We start from the raw sequence: 15361 nt of genomic DNA, 5'->3' as shown, positions 1-15361 counted from the left end.
CAGCCTTGGTTGCCATTTCCTTCTCCAATGCATGAAAGTGAAAAGTGAAAGTGAAGTCGCTTAGTCGTGTCCGACTCTTAGCAATCCCATGGACTGCAGCCTACTAGCCTCCTCCGTCCAGGGATTTTCCAGGCAAGTGTGAGATGAGTGCAATTGTGCAGTAGTTTGAGCATTCTTTAACATTGCCTTTCTTTGGGATTGGAATGAAAGCTGACCTTTTCCAGTCCTGTGGCCACTGCTGAGTGTTCCAAATTTGCTAGCATATTGAGAGCAGCACTTTCACAGCATCATCTTTCAGGATTTGAAACAACTCAAGTGGAATTCCATCACCTCCACTAGCTTTGTTCGTAGTGATGTTTTCTAAGGCCCACTTGACTTCACATTCCAGGATGTCTGGCTCTAGATGAGTGATCACACCATTGTGATTATCTTGGTCGTGAAGATCTTTTTTGTACAGTTCTTCTGTGTATTCTTGCCACCTCTTCTTAATATCTTCTGCTTCTGTTAGGTCCATACCATTTCTGTCCTTTATCGAGCCCATCTTTGCATGAAATGTTCCCTTGGTATCTCTAATTTTCTTGAAGAGATCTCTAGTCTTTCCCATTCTGTTGTTTTCCTCTATTTGTTTGCATTGATAGCTGAGGAAGGCTTGTTTTTAATATGAAGAAAAAATAATTGGGGGACCAGACAAAAGAATCAAGTCACTTATAAGGAGGAAAGTGTGTATTAGTCTCAGAATTTTCCACAGGTACTTTCAAGGTTGGTAGACTGTAGACAGGTATCTGTGCAAACTAGAGGAAATAAAATATGTCTGAACTTTTCAACAGTCAGACTAGTTTTCAAAACAAGAAGCTTTGAGAATGTGACATTAGGGAGTACTGTTTCTCTTCTTTACAAGGAAACTATGGGGGTCACTTCTCAGCCCAGAGATGATAAACGTCATTCATGCTAGCACTGAATAGATTCAACAGAAGCACGAAGACTAAAACAACGTTTTAGAGATCAGGGATTAGGGAGGCAAAGCTATTTAAGTATCAAATGCTCCAACAATGCAGAAAAGATACAACTAGCAAAAAATAACAGGAAGGAGGGGGAAAAATGGGAAGGAGACTTAACTTGCTGGTTGCCTTATTTGCAGTAGTTTGGGGTTAAAGAACGTTATCTGAAGTTGATGTATCATGTGACAGACAATTAAGTGTATCTAAGGAAGCAAAGGTAAATACTAAGTAACTTGATTTTATTTAAATCACTTTTAGGTTAAAGAGGAAATGCAATCCAAAATTACAGAGAAAAAGAAAACAGCATAATGAAAATACTGCAAATCAGAAGCTTTAAGAGGCCACTAAAATGCTCAGAGAAAGATGAATTACCTTAAATCTCAAATTAATTAAAAATAATTTTAAAAATTTAACTCAAAATGTTGGGAAAGAGGCAACAAAACAGAAGAAATGTTTAAAAGCAAATGCTAAATTCATTAATAAGAAAGTCAAAACAGCAGAACCACAAAATAAATCCAAAAGATGGGTTTCAAGAGAAAAAGAAGAGAAGAAAATGGCAACCCACTCCATTATTCTTCCTGGGAAGATCCCACAGAGAGAGGAAGCTGGAGGGCTACAGTCCATGGGGTCGCAAACAGTCAGACACGACCAAGCACGCATGAATGTAAAAGAAAAAGAAGTCAATAAAAGATATAACGCAATAGCCAATCTAATCAAGACCAATTAGAGAATGTGTCAATAATACTAAGCAGGGTGGGGGGAGGTAGAGAGCAACGAAAATAGAAGGCATGAAAAGAAACATAGGACATCACTTTGCTCAACTGTATGCAGAAAAATTTGAATAAATTGAAAAAATTCTAGGAAAATGCAATTTGTCAAAACTGACCCCAGAGGTGACAGAAAATCTTAAAAGACTTTATATCTATGGGAGAAATATAAAAGGCAATCAAAGAGCTATTCTCCTTGCAAAAAAAAAAAAAAAAAAATCACTAGGCCCAGACACGAGACTTTCACTAATCCAGAGCTTAGGGTGAAAGGATGGGAAACATCTAAATTTTTCTCTCTGGAGGAAGTATAACATTATATCAAAACACAAAAACTGTAGAGAAAGTGAACAACAGACTACTATCAACCATTAAAGCATAAACCTTAAATAAAATATTAGCAAACTAAATCCAGAAGCATATTGAAGGAAGGATGCATCATTATCAAATGTGCTTTATTTCAGAATGTAAAGACTATTTAAGGATTCTATTAATTTAATTTATCATATTAAAGATCACAGAAAAATATAGATGATTATTTCCAAAGAGGCTAATAAGACATTGGATAATATTCAACACATTACTACTAACAGCAAGAAAGAGTGGGATCTTTCTTTTATAAGTTAAAATATATCTGTCTCAATACAAAAGTCTGTGGAACATATCACAAAGTATTCCCACTAAAGTTTGATTTATCACTGTTATCATCGCTGTTATTTAACTTTATACTACAAATAATAGCCCCATTCTACAACACCAGAGAAAGAAATGAGAAGTGAAAAATCAGAAAGAAGACAATACGGCCACTTTGGGGAGGATACATATTTTATACCTGGAAAACGTTAAAGAATCAACTGAATAAGCAAAAGAATTGAATGAAGTAGTGCAGTTGAAAATAAGCAGACAGACTTCAACAGTGTACCCACGGCCTACATGAAGGAAACTCCAAAACACAGGCTGAGCTTTTGGCTCACAGGGAGCACAAGCTAACTTTAGATGACTTACGCATCTTATTGGAAAGGTATGAGGTAGTTATTAGAATGGAAGAAGCCAGCAACCAGCATGAAGACCCAGACCTCAGAAAGCAGGCAGGAATCAGGGAAACTCTCCCCAGAGGTGGTGTGAGCTAAGGACACCCCTCCCGGAAGAAGCATCGCCACACATTTTCAGTTCTTCCAACTTTCAGTCAAGCTCAAATTCCCAACAGAGCCCAGCCAGCCTGACTTGGCTCCCAGGCTCAGTTCTTAGCAGGTGGGAAGGGCCTCGTAGTGGTCCTACCCGACCTGGAGTGTTTGTACTGGCAATGCTAGGTCCAGAGAAAATCTGAGCCCAGACACCAGACGAGCAGAAACACTGACCGTCATTAAACGAGTCCCTCCAACCAGGAAGAGATGTCTCTCTATTGCCTCCCGTCTTTGCCATTCCTGAATGGTTTCTTTCACAGACATCCTCCAGATTTCTTATTAAATTTGCTTCAAGGAGTTGCATGGTTTTGTCTGTAATTTCTTATAATTCTGAATGTGATCTTTTAAAAACTGGAATTTCCAACTGACTGTGGCTAGGACCTAGCACAGACTAGTAAATATTTTAATTCATTTGACAGATGAGACCAAGTTGAAGGTAGCTTGAACATTTTAAAATACCAACTAGGAAAAATTGAGAAGCACATCATTTTGGTGTTTCTGCCCCAGGCTGGAAACACACGTTAAGTTCCAAGGAAAAGGAGAAATTCAACAAGTGTGAGAAGAAAGCTATAGGAAGCCCAGGCAGGTTGAAAATGTAATGAAAGAGAAATTTAACAGTGATTTAAATCTAATTTCCAGCTTTTTAAGGAGGTGTGGATAAAAATAAAACACAAAGGAGTGTTACATAAAAGCAGGCAAAACCATAACCTTGAAAAATTTAGAATGAAATTTGGCAAATCTGATGTTATAGCTGATAGAACCATAAAACAATTTAAAACAAAAGCACAGAAATATGAACAGCAAATTGAACTAATATTTTCTTATGAAATAAACGAAGCAGGTATTTCTACTGTACAAATATATGAGGTCATAAATTTTGTCAGGTTAGATAAAAGATTCTGATTATTGAGATTTTGAATGCAAATTATTTGAATGAAAGATTACCACCTATAATATTCCCATAGTTTCAAAGTATGCAATTTACTTTTGCTTTTCCACTAAATTTTATTCATTTGCAATTAACATGCTATATTTTCTTATAAATCAACTAAATTTCTTATCTTTTAAAATTAATTTAAATGAATACTTTCCAAAGTAGCATATCAAAAATACCAACTTGTGTGTTAGTTATAAACACTTAAGAGGAGGGGTAATGTACACACGTGCTTCCCAGGTGGCTCAGTGATAAAGAATCTGCCTGCCAACGCAGGAGCCCCAGGTTTGATATCCGGGTTGGGAAGATCCCCTGGAGAAAGGAATGGCAACCCATTTCAGTATTCTTGCTTGGAGAATCCCATGGACAGAGGAGGCTGGTGGGCTACAGTCTATGGAGTCACAAACAGTCGGGCATGCGCTTAGTCACTTCAGTCGTGTCTGACTCTCTGTGACCTTATGGACCATGGACTGCCAGGCTCCTCTGTCCATGGGATTCTCCAGGCAGGAATACTGGAGTGGGTTGCCATTCCCTTCTCCAAATCTGACCTGAGACAAGCCAAAATGACACCACAAGAAGGATGCTGGACTAAGTGACTAAATGAAAAAACAAAACAACATATATGAATGTTAGCTTCCTCTCCAACACCTGCTTACCCTGGTGAAGTACCAGAAAGTCAGCAGGGAGAAGAGAAAGACAGACTATGCTAATTTGGAATCAGTAGTAATATATTAGGAACTACGTTGAGCTTTGCTTGCTCAGCAAGTCTTTACTCACAAATGGGGTAAACAGTTTAAGTGTGACATGGGATTTGCGCGGTACTTTCTAAGAATAAACTACTTTTAAACTATAGTAGTTAAGAGCTGCACATATAAGTATAGTTGATATGCAAAAATATACATTTTAATAGAACTTTTAAAGCAGGTTCCCTGTAATATTTCCTTTATAAAATCTGAATTAGATACTTCAAGGAACAAGCTACTGTTCAAACGACGATGATCTAAGCTTTGCACTAATTGGAAACAGCTTATTGTAGAACGAGTGTGAAATATGACGACCCCACTGGATATATAAGGCCTGAAAAATACTTTCAGAAGTCAGGACTTCAAAGCAGAATACCTTCTGTTCTCATACGTGGGCATACAGTAGGCATCAATGATTATTTGGTAAATAAGTGAGCCAAGATAAACCCTTCAGTTATAGAAGGCCGAGATGGCCCCACTAGTGGGTGTGCAGGACGTTCAGGAAGCAGAAATGCTCCATTCCGGGCTGTACAGAGAGTGAAGCCAACAGCTTGTGGGAGGATGTGGTGGCCACTTTATCCCTGTGGTCACAGGGATAAAGCATGGTGATCTCCAGGCTGCAGACTTCTGCCAACCGTGCCTCACCAGGAGGGTAAAAGCCTCCGGAAGTGTAGCTGACAGAGGATTCCCCTCGCGGGGACCCATCCGCAGGGCTCCACTGCCTCTGCAAGCTTCCAGCCGGACCACGGATGCCTCTGGGGCTTCAGTACTCTCGGACTTTCTGGACGTCTGGTTCTCTGATCTGACCCTGGGCACGCGGCCTTCCCTGTTCCAGGCGTTTTCTGTTCCGGTTCCTAAGCCCTGGGGTGCAGGACGAACTGTAACTGAGGGCAGGGAGCAGCGGTGTGCTGATAAAATGGCCCGGCCTGGAGAACGGGGAATTCCCCAGATGCGTGGCTCCCGGGGACGGCTACAGCTGGAGCGTGGACCCCGGCCCTGGCCTGGCTGCTGGACCGGGCAAGCCACGGACCTGGGCGAGCCCAGGGGCACAGCAGCCGTCAGTCCACGCCGCTGCTCTGAGAACTGAGAGGCAAGGCGAGGCAAACCCCCAGCAGACTGCTTGCACGGAGCAAATGAGTAATCTGCGTTAAGGAAAAGGAAGGTCAGGGGAGCACGTGAGCGTGCAGAGGGCGCAGAAGCCTCTCTCAGCTCAGATGGCCGTTCGGCAGCGGCCCCGGCCTGCCCAGCACGCCTCTGACCTCGCCCCCAGCCGCTCTGACATCTCCCGGGCAACCGTCCGGCTGGCTTCCCTAGAGTTCCGGCCGCACGTCCATCACCCTGACCAGGAAACGCAGATTCACAGCAGACAAGTTGCTCAACAGCCCCGAGCTGAACAAGATGCCAAAACACTAAACTGACCCCATGTTACCCACCCCCTCATGTTTCACAAATTCCTAACCTATGTTGCATTTCTTCTTTATAAGCTATTTACCAGTATTAATCTTACTTGTAATCTTTGAGATCTAAATCTAGTTTCTGATTTTATAATATATGTATTTTTTTTACTGTTCTGAAAGTCAGTTCAGTTCAGTTCAGTTGCTCAGTCGTGTCTGACTCTTTGCGACCCCATGAATCGCAGCACCCAGGCCTCCCTGTCTATCACCAACTCCTGGAGTTCACTCAGACTCGCGTCCATCCAGTCAGTCTGAAAGAGTAGTTTGGACTTATTCCTGTTTTCCATTCATAAGCCTTATAATGGATATTCCTAGCCATCTTGATAGCCTAGGTAAAAAGAAGTCACCAATGTGAGATATGTAAGAAGTTATGCTAGCTTTAATCAAAGACAACTGCTAATTCAATTAAATCCCAATGACTTTATAGGAATGGGCCTATTACTATTTTTTTCATGAAAAGATAATTGGAAAGTGATGACAGGATGATTTTAATGTTAAATAGAGACACACCAAATCCATTTCAATTTATGGATCAAATTATTATTTGCAGAAGTGAACTGTAGAGTAGTCAAAATATTATGATATTAATCTTTGACTTAGAAACAAGAAACTTTCTATTATGGTAAATGCTAAATATAACAATGTAGGTTTGTTTTTTTTAATCACTAACCTAAAATCTTGATGGAATTAACCTCAATCACCTACCTATCAACTAGCTACTTAGAAAATCAGTTGTTGTTTTATGGGAAGGTAGAAAAGTTTTCATGGGGCTTCGCCAGTGGCTCAGTGGTGAAGAATCCACCTGCAATGCCCGAGACGCAGGTTTGATCTCTGGGTCGGGATGATCCCCTGGAGGAGGGCATGGCAACCCACTCCAGTATCCTTGCCTGGAGAATCCCATGGACAGAGGAGCCTGGTGGGCTACAGCCCATAAGGTCACAAAGAGTTGGACGCAACTGGTGCCTGAGCATACAGGAAAGTTTTCACTGCTTAAAAAATCTAAGGAATTAACTTCATTTAGTCTATACCTAGAATAGAAATATTTAGAATTTCGTGCAACTGGTTAGGCTAATAACAATAACGATACCAATAATAACAGCTAACACTGTGTGCTGCTCAGACCTCATGATCAACCCTGAAGTTTCTATTTACTACCTCACTGAATCCTCACAACGATCATATAAGGTAGAAGTGATGTTTTATCACTTTCCTTTCACTCTGTGCTTGGAGACTCTCTTGCCCTCCTTGGCTTCACTGGGAAGAGAAGCTTCAGTGGCCCGTGCCCGCCCCCACCGCCAGGTGGAAAGAAAGCCTTTGCATCCCTGAGAGGACTCATGGGCAACACCTGGAACCATCAACCTGGGGCTTCCCTTATCCAGGGAAAGGGATGGGGACTAGCTGGGTCTGTGAGTAGCCGAGGCAGCCTCCCCAGGGCCAGGACCGACCCCCAGCAGCTTCCTCACAAGCGTCCCAGGATGCCTGGTGTCTCTGTCTTTAGCCAGGAAATCCCCTCCTACAGACCTCATTACAGTCCATCCATTCACTCGGTGTCTGTGTGAGTTCATTCACTCATCACTCACTCATTCATTCAGCAAGCATTTACTGCTATTTGTGCTGAAGACACACAGGCAAATACGGTGGAGCACTGACCCTCTAGGAACTTTCAGTTTAGAAGGAAATCACCGATAATTAGCCTGAGTGCGTGTCCTCAGTCACTTAGTCGTGACCGACTCTTTTTGACCCCGTGGACTGTAGCCCTCCAGGCTCCTTTGCCCATGGGATTTTTCAGGCAAGACTACTGGAATGGGGTTGCTATTTCCTCCTCCAGGGGGATCTTCTAACCTCAGGGATTGAACCCGCGTCTCCTACATTGGCAGGCCGGTCTCTTTACTGCCGAGCCACTGGAAAGCCCTGATCACAGCAGATGTCACCATAAGACGGCACGTTCATAGCTTTGGTTCTCTTCCTCAGCAGAGTTACTGTCCTGGGGCTGGGGGCTGTGGCCACCGCTCTGAGACACTCAGGGCTGTGTCACCCCAGGCCTAGATTTCTTGCAAAAGAGACTGGTTTCCTAACCCCCTGCTCTTGCTGCTCCAACTCTTTCTTCACACAGACGCCAGATTCATTTTCGCAAATGCAGCTTCTCCCCTTGTCAATTGCATGCTTTCAAGAGACGGGAGCCAACTACCCGCCCCTCCAGCGCCACCATCGCCATCGGTCCCCGGCAGTTCCTACCAACCTACCCTGCCGGCCGGTTGTCTAGCCTTCACCTTGAATGTGCCTTGCAAATCCCCACAGCTTCCCTGACCTCAGATGCTCCTGTCTCTCTGTCAGCCAGATGAGCTCGTGTCCGGGGCCAGCTCAAGACCTGCCCCAGGCAGCTTTCCCCCGGCCACCCCCAGGGACCTCTCTCTTGGCCTTGAACGACCTCAGCTGACACCGACAGGGGCCCAAGGCTCACGCAGCGGCCGGTTTCCTGTCCGCAGCTGGACCCAGGGGTGGAGTGCCGGGAGCATGGGGCTGGCACGGAGCAGCTGCCCAGTGAGTCTGGGAGGCTCTCCTCTGCAGAGGCAGGAAGCTGGCCGAGGGCATGCTCTGTATGGAAGCCTGCCTCATCTAAAGGCAGGAATAAGCACACATCTTTGAGAATCGTTTTCTCTCAGCAAAATCCTGGGCAGGGGGACTTTCAGAGGCCCAGGCTTCTGTAATTAGATCTCTGATTTGAGTACCAGGCTGCATTCCCCTGTGATGGGAGTGTAGGAGCTGAGGTCTAGGCATTTGGAGTCTGAACATCGCGCCATCCGAGACTGTGGGTGACCTGGAATGAGCTGCTTAATTCCCTTGTCAGCTCCCTCGGCTATGAAAAGGAGTGGAGGGACACCTCCCAGGGGGCTGGGAGACTGACTCAGATCGCTCCTTTACACAAGAAAAACACTTCTGAAAATCGCAAAATGTTGACATTAACAGAAACTCCACAATCATGTCTGTGTTAGGGTGACGAATGAAGTCACAACCCAGCTCTCTCTTCGTGTTGGTTTTTGCTTCCGAGGAATAAGAGCTTCTTTATTTACCCATGTGAGCAGTGCCCCTTATCTGGAAATATGTAAATCCATTTAAATTAATTTCCTGTAATACCACACAAAACAATGATCATATTAGCACCATTCGTAATGTACTAATAACATTAACATAATTGCATTCAAATATGAAAATTGCCAGGTAATAGGCTTTTCATAAATGATTTCAATGAGAATGTCATTTTTTAACCTTAACTCTGGCTCTTTAGTTCCAGATAGTGCCAGAAAAAAATGGGTGCTCAATGTGAGAAAGTTTCCCACAGGTGTGTGTGTGTGTGTGCGGGTGCGCACGCGCCTGGTTAGAAGAAACTATCACAGAGCTTTTGTCATCCAGATGAGAAGGGTTTGTGATGGTGATGCATTTTTGAGTCTAACAGAGCTCTTGCTTGAGCTTCCTCTGGCGTGGGCTTCTTTCCTGGTGTGTGGTGGGCAGCCTGGGCCGTCACGGGGACAGGCCCTTTCCGTGGAGGCAGCAGACCTTCAAGGGCAGCTTTGCAGGCCAAAGCGCCTCCCCTGGGGAGCGAGGGCGGCCCTCCCGTTGGAGTCCGGTTGGCTGCCAGGCTGTTGCAGAATTCTCCCTGGGCTCCTTGGGGCCTTGGCACAACCGCCACGCCCATGCAAGTTGTGTCTGCAAGGCCTCAGATAGCCCCGAAGGGAGGCAAAATACCTGGCTCCAGGAGTAAAGTCAAAAAGCCAGGCGTCTGTTATACACAGCAAAGTTTAAGTCAAAGGACAGAAACAAATCTCATATATCAATGCGTGTACAGGGAATCTAGAGAAATGGGACTGATGATCCTATTTGCAGGGCAGGATTACAGGTACAGACATAGAGAATGGACCTGCAGACACGCTGGGGGAAGGAGAGGGTGGGATGAATTGAGAGAGTAGCATTGAAATGCATACATTCAGCTCAGTTCAGTCGCTCAGTCGTGTCTGACTCTCTGCGACCCCATGAACCGCAGCACGCCAGGCCTCCCTGTCCATCACCAACTCCCAGAGTCCACCCAAACCCATGTCCGTTGAGTCAGTGCTGCCATCCAACCATCTCATCCTCTGTTGTCCCCCTCTCCTCCCTCCTGCAATCTTTCCCAGCATCAGGGTCTTTTCCAAGGAGTCAGCTCTTCGCATCAGGTGGCCTTCCTTCCAATGAATATTCAAGACTGATTTCCTTTAGGATTGGTAAAATAGATAGCTAGCAGGAAGCTGCTGTGTCACACAGGGAGCTCAACTCGGTGCTCTGTGACAACCTAGAGGCATGGGGAGAGGGAGATGGGAGGGAGACTCAAAAAGGAGGGGATATGTATGTATACTTATGGCTGATTCACCTTGCTGTATGGTAGAAACCAAGACAACATTGTAAATCAAATATCCTCCAATTAAAAAAAAAAAAGCCAGGCTTGGGTCTAGCATCGCAGTTTCTTTGTTTTTCACAATTTGGGGCAAATTTATATATTTTGCAAGGCTGTAATCCCTTTCTCCCCTGAGAAAAGGTGACAGAGATGGCTACAATGACATGAACTATCAGGCAAATTTGTCATGAAAACCAGTAAAGAGTAGAGTGTGACTGACATTCATGTGGCCCTATCTGGGTGACCTAACTGAGCCATAGATCGTGTTCATGGACACGTGTCAATTTGTAATACATTATTGAACCAAAAAAAAAAAGAGAGAGAGCGAGACCACTGAGTAGATCAGAGTGATTCTCTTTGATCAGACAGTCTGATCCTGCTAGATAGTTACAAAGCCACCTTGAACTTACACCAAGATTTTCTTCCAACTGTGCTCAAAGCACTAATATATATATTACCCATCCCTGTTAGCCTCCCAGTGACCCCATGAACCATATAATTTCTGCCTCTTAAATAAGCTAATTGCACTTGAAAGTATTTTTAGCACTTCAGGACAGAAATGATATCCAGGGAAGAGTTACTTTCCCTTTCTTTTTCAGAGGTTCAGAATGAGGACTATCCAGTAACATGACAGCGTACAAACAAAAGGCAAACAGCCCAACCTCAGGGGCGAGGGCCATTCCCTCACTGCTCTTCTTGGTCTGTCTCTTTTCACACAGTTTAGAATTTATCTTAGAGTGTGTGGGATACATTTCTGTACACTTGTGGTAACTTTTTTCTCCATTTTGGAAATATCTAATATGGACAATATTGAACTGAACAATAACAACAACAATACTGAACATAGAAGCTGCTGATAGATTCAGGCTGAGCTAATTAGCCCTGGAACACTGTCCTTCTGAACTTGTAATTGCACATGGTTTATTAGCTTTAAGTCATTGTTGGTTCCTAATGCATGCTCAGTTGCTCCGTCCTGTTTGACTCTTTGTGACTCCATGGACTGTAGCCTGCCAGGTTCCTCTGTCCGTATCTTTGCCGGGTTCAGGTGAGAATACTGGAGTGGGTGGCATTTCCTTCTCCAGGGGGATCTTCCCGACCCAGGGATCGAGCTCACATCTCCTGCACTGGAGGTGGATTCTTTAGCACTGAGCCACCTGCACCCAGGTGGCAGATTCAAAGGAGGTAAATAAATGCAATATGGCCACATGCTTACAAGAGTGCCTTGCACAGCACAGAGTGAGTATTAAGTCGGCTACCTAAGAGGTTGGAGGGCTTGTTGATTCAGAAATTGAGAACGTTCTTCTGGGCCACACCACTACCAGTGACAACGGGAAGCAGGGAGGGTGGGTGTGAGGCAGGTGGCAGTGAGAAGAGGCTGCCTGGCATGGTGGAGGGGAGGCCAAAGTGAGGGCAACAGCGGGCAGAGGGGCAGCTCCAGGCAGAGGGGCAGCTCCAGGCAGAGGGGCAGCTCCAGGCAGGGGGGCAGCTCCGGGCACAGGGGGCAGCTCCAGGCAGGAGGGCAGCTCCGGGCAGGAGGGCAGCTCCGGGCAGAGGGGCAGCTCCGGGCAGGGGGCAGCTCCGGGCACAGGGGCAGCTCCGGGCACAGGGGGCAGCTCCGGGCAGGAGGGCAGCTCCGGGCAGAGGGGCAGCTCCGGGCACAGGGGGCATCTGGGCAGGGGGACAGCTCCGGGCACAGGGGGCAGCTCCGGGCACAGGGGGCAGCTCCGGGCAGGGGGGCAGCTCCGGGCAGGGGGGCAGCTCCGGGCAGGAGGGCAGCTCCGGGCAGGGGGGCAGCTCCGGGCAGGGGGGCAGCTCCAGGCAGAGGGGCAGCTCCGGGCAGGGGGGCAGCTCCGGGCAGAAAGAGAGGAGTGACAGGAAGGAGGAAGGAGGTTCTGATGGTGGGACCAAGGTTCCAGCATCAGTGACCTCCTGGGAAGAGAACATGTTCACTGACTCTCAGTAGCTGCTTTTCAAAAGTTTAGAACTCTGCTCAGAAAGATGAGGTCTCCATCCATACTGGTAGTGCAAGGTTTTGCTAAGAACACAGTGACTGATCTACTTCAGTGAATAAAGAGATGGCATTTTCCATATTAAAACAACAGGAACAGCAAGATGAGGTTCCAGACTCGGTGTCTCTTTACCAACATCACCTGAGCCTCATCGGGAAGGAAGTTTGACTGGTGAAAGTGCTTGTGACCCCGTGGGCCGTGACCACGAAACAGTTAAGCGGCAGTGACCCCCGGCAGCCGCGTCTTGCAGCAAGTATTTTAAATTCAGCTGCTGGGGTGGGAGAGGAAGTTGGAGACAGAAAACAAACCTCGGAACTGTGCGGATGTAAATCAGGAGGGGGCTGCCTTCCAGTTCTCACCATCCCAGAAAGTGTTCTTTTCCCGTTGCGATCCAGGGAAGACCACAGAATCCCACTCTCGGCCTCAGAAGGCATTTGCATAACACATTTACATTTGAAGGGAGCCCAGATTGGCAACTCCCAAAGCTTCAGCGAGGCACGGTTTTCCATAATAGCAATTAGGGACAGAAATAGAATAACAATAGCCACAGAAATACAGTTGCCGAGCTGCGGGTAGAGGAAGCCAAAAAATCTCTGCGTTTTAAAGATGGAACTTTGAATGATGGCGGAGTTAGAGACTAACTGGTTTGGGTTCTTTGTGAGCTGGCTTTGAAGCCTCGAGGGGACCAAACCTATTTGGACCGAGGCAAGAACTGCCTCGGGGCTCCCCGGGGCAGGAAACGAGGGGGCTGCCCAGTGGCAGGAGACCAGGATGGAGCCCAGCCTTGGGCAGCGCTGGCCAAGGGGTCCACCGAGGTCCTAGACGCTGCAGGAGGTGGAGAGCCACGGGGAATGCCACAGAAGACACCCCAAGAAACGGGGTGAGAGACGAGATGCAAAGGGGAGGGTGGAGAGAGTTGGTAACCTTAGGGCACGCGGGATAAGTGAGCAGGCTCATTCGTTCAGAAACACAGGGGCGAGGCCCTCTTCCAGCTGGAAAACTCTGCTCTGTCCCCCAGGGATGGGACCTCAGCACGAACTTCAGAGATTCCTGGTTCTCCTTCCTCCCTTCTTGTACTGCCTGCCTCCCATCCCTCAGTCCCTAAGAGTTGCAGCAGACAGGGGCGGGAGACCATGGAAAGGTCTCACTCTATGGATGGCCAACCATGTGGTCCGGCCTGGTAGGGAAAGACTGCACAGATGGGGACAGGGTGGGGGTGTTTGGATGGTGGCGGGACAGGGAGTCCTGTAGAGGAGAGGCCCTGACTGGCTCAGAGTGAGGCTGAAGGACACCCAAATGACCAGAACCACATCAAACAGGGCCAGGAAGCAGGACGGTCATCTCAGACGGGCCTCCCGCAGAGACGTGGAGAGCACTGTGGATGCTGGACCCGGGACAGAGAGGAGGATTGTGGACGAGACGCCAAAGTCAACGTGGGGCGTCACAGTGATCAGGAGGGCACCGGACGATACATCTAACAGGGCTGAACGTCAAAGGAGGTTTACCCAAAGGTGATGGGATGATGACTGGGAAGCAACCTTGGGGAGCATGGAACTTTCAGAAGAGTCTTCTTCCAATCTCTCCCCAAAGAAGTTACTGCCCAGCCTTACTATAGAATAAGATGTTTAATGTCTGCTCTTGTTTAATGTCCTAAATGTTAAGTGAGCTGCTGGGCAGTGAGTCAGTATGGGGCACTGGGTTTGGGTCAGAACTCCTCAGTTCAGGTTCCATCTTCACCTGTCTTGGTTGATTGGAGGACTCCATGCAAATTCCTAATCGGCTCTGGATAAGTCATTTGTAAAAACGGGCATACTGACACTGCCCTGTGATAATCTACGAAGAGACGGCGTATAAACTGCAAAGTGCTATGCAGTCTGCAAATGGTTGTCATTAGTTCCTCGGAGACAAGAACTATTCTGTGTTACGCCACAGCATTAGGAGTTATTAGAGGCATTTCATAAATGCATTTTTATGATAATGATGTTGATACAGAAAACTAATGCTTTTTCCAGAAGCGTTAATAAAAAAATATTGGTAGGCAGTTTTGCAAGATCCTGTCCCAAGGTGCCATAATTATCACAAATATTGTAATATGAGGCCAGCATATTGATTTTAATGAGGATGCCACCAAAATAAATCAGATCCCTAATTATAAAAAGAAAGGCGGAAACGAACACCGAAATCTTTCTTTAAGCCAACATAAAGGAGCCTTCTGGAAGATGTGTGACACAGTGCAAGAAGGACTCGACATGAGAGTGTTTGCCAGTGCAGTACGCAACATCAATAGGTTAAACTAAAATGAATAACATGCCCACAGGACAGTTTAACGAGGTTCTTCAAAATATTAAAATATTAGGAATAGAGGCTACTTCTTTACCGTGATAAAGTTGCGGAAAATGAGAGCCCATATTGTGCTTAATGGATAGACAAATTAAATTCTGTTTAAAAATTGGAACAAGGATTGTTTCTTAATGGTGTTCTGAAAACTCTGGTTAATGCAGTGAGACATGAAAAAAATAAAGAGGTATGATAATGGGAAGAGAGAAAAGATCATCATTTGCACTTAACAGAATGGAAACCAGAATATGCAGAGGAACCAGCGAAATAATGGTGTTTAATAAAATGATTCAATAAAATGCTGTATCTGAAATAAACATACTGAAATTAATTGCCTTGCTAATCATCAGCAGCTACCAGCTCAAACAATAAAAGCACAGGTCTTGATTGTAACATTAACTCCTTCCTCACAAGAAAGTCTTGGGGATAAACCTATCGAGGCATATGCTGTTGCTATAAAGAACATTTAAAAGATAATAAAAGACAAATAAACTGACAGACGTAAGAGTCCC

The 15361-nt window shown here is 45.8% G+C and overlaps 1 protein-coding gene across 2 annotated transcripts in view; it reads right to left on the bottom strand.

Moving 5' to 3' along the window:
• The window catches only part of PACRG (parkin coregulated), a 535154-nt gene that overhangs the window by 36083 nt on the left and 483710 nt on the right, over nucleotides 1–15361 (bottom strand). The gene's annotated exons all lie outside the window — the stretch shown is intronic.

This window comes from Capricornis sumatraensis, chromosome 13, assembly GCF_032405125.1.
Source record: "Capricornis sumatraensis isolate serow.1 chromosome 13, serow.2, whole genome shotgun sequence".
In the NCBI taxonomy this organism is placed as follows: domain Eukaryota; kingdom Metazoa; phylum Chordata; class Mammalia; order Artiodactyla; family Bovidae; genus Capricornis; species Capricornis sumatraensis.
The sequence above is the reverse complement of the archived record's forward strand: the minus strand, read 5'-3'. Positions and strand labels throughout refer to the sequence as shown.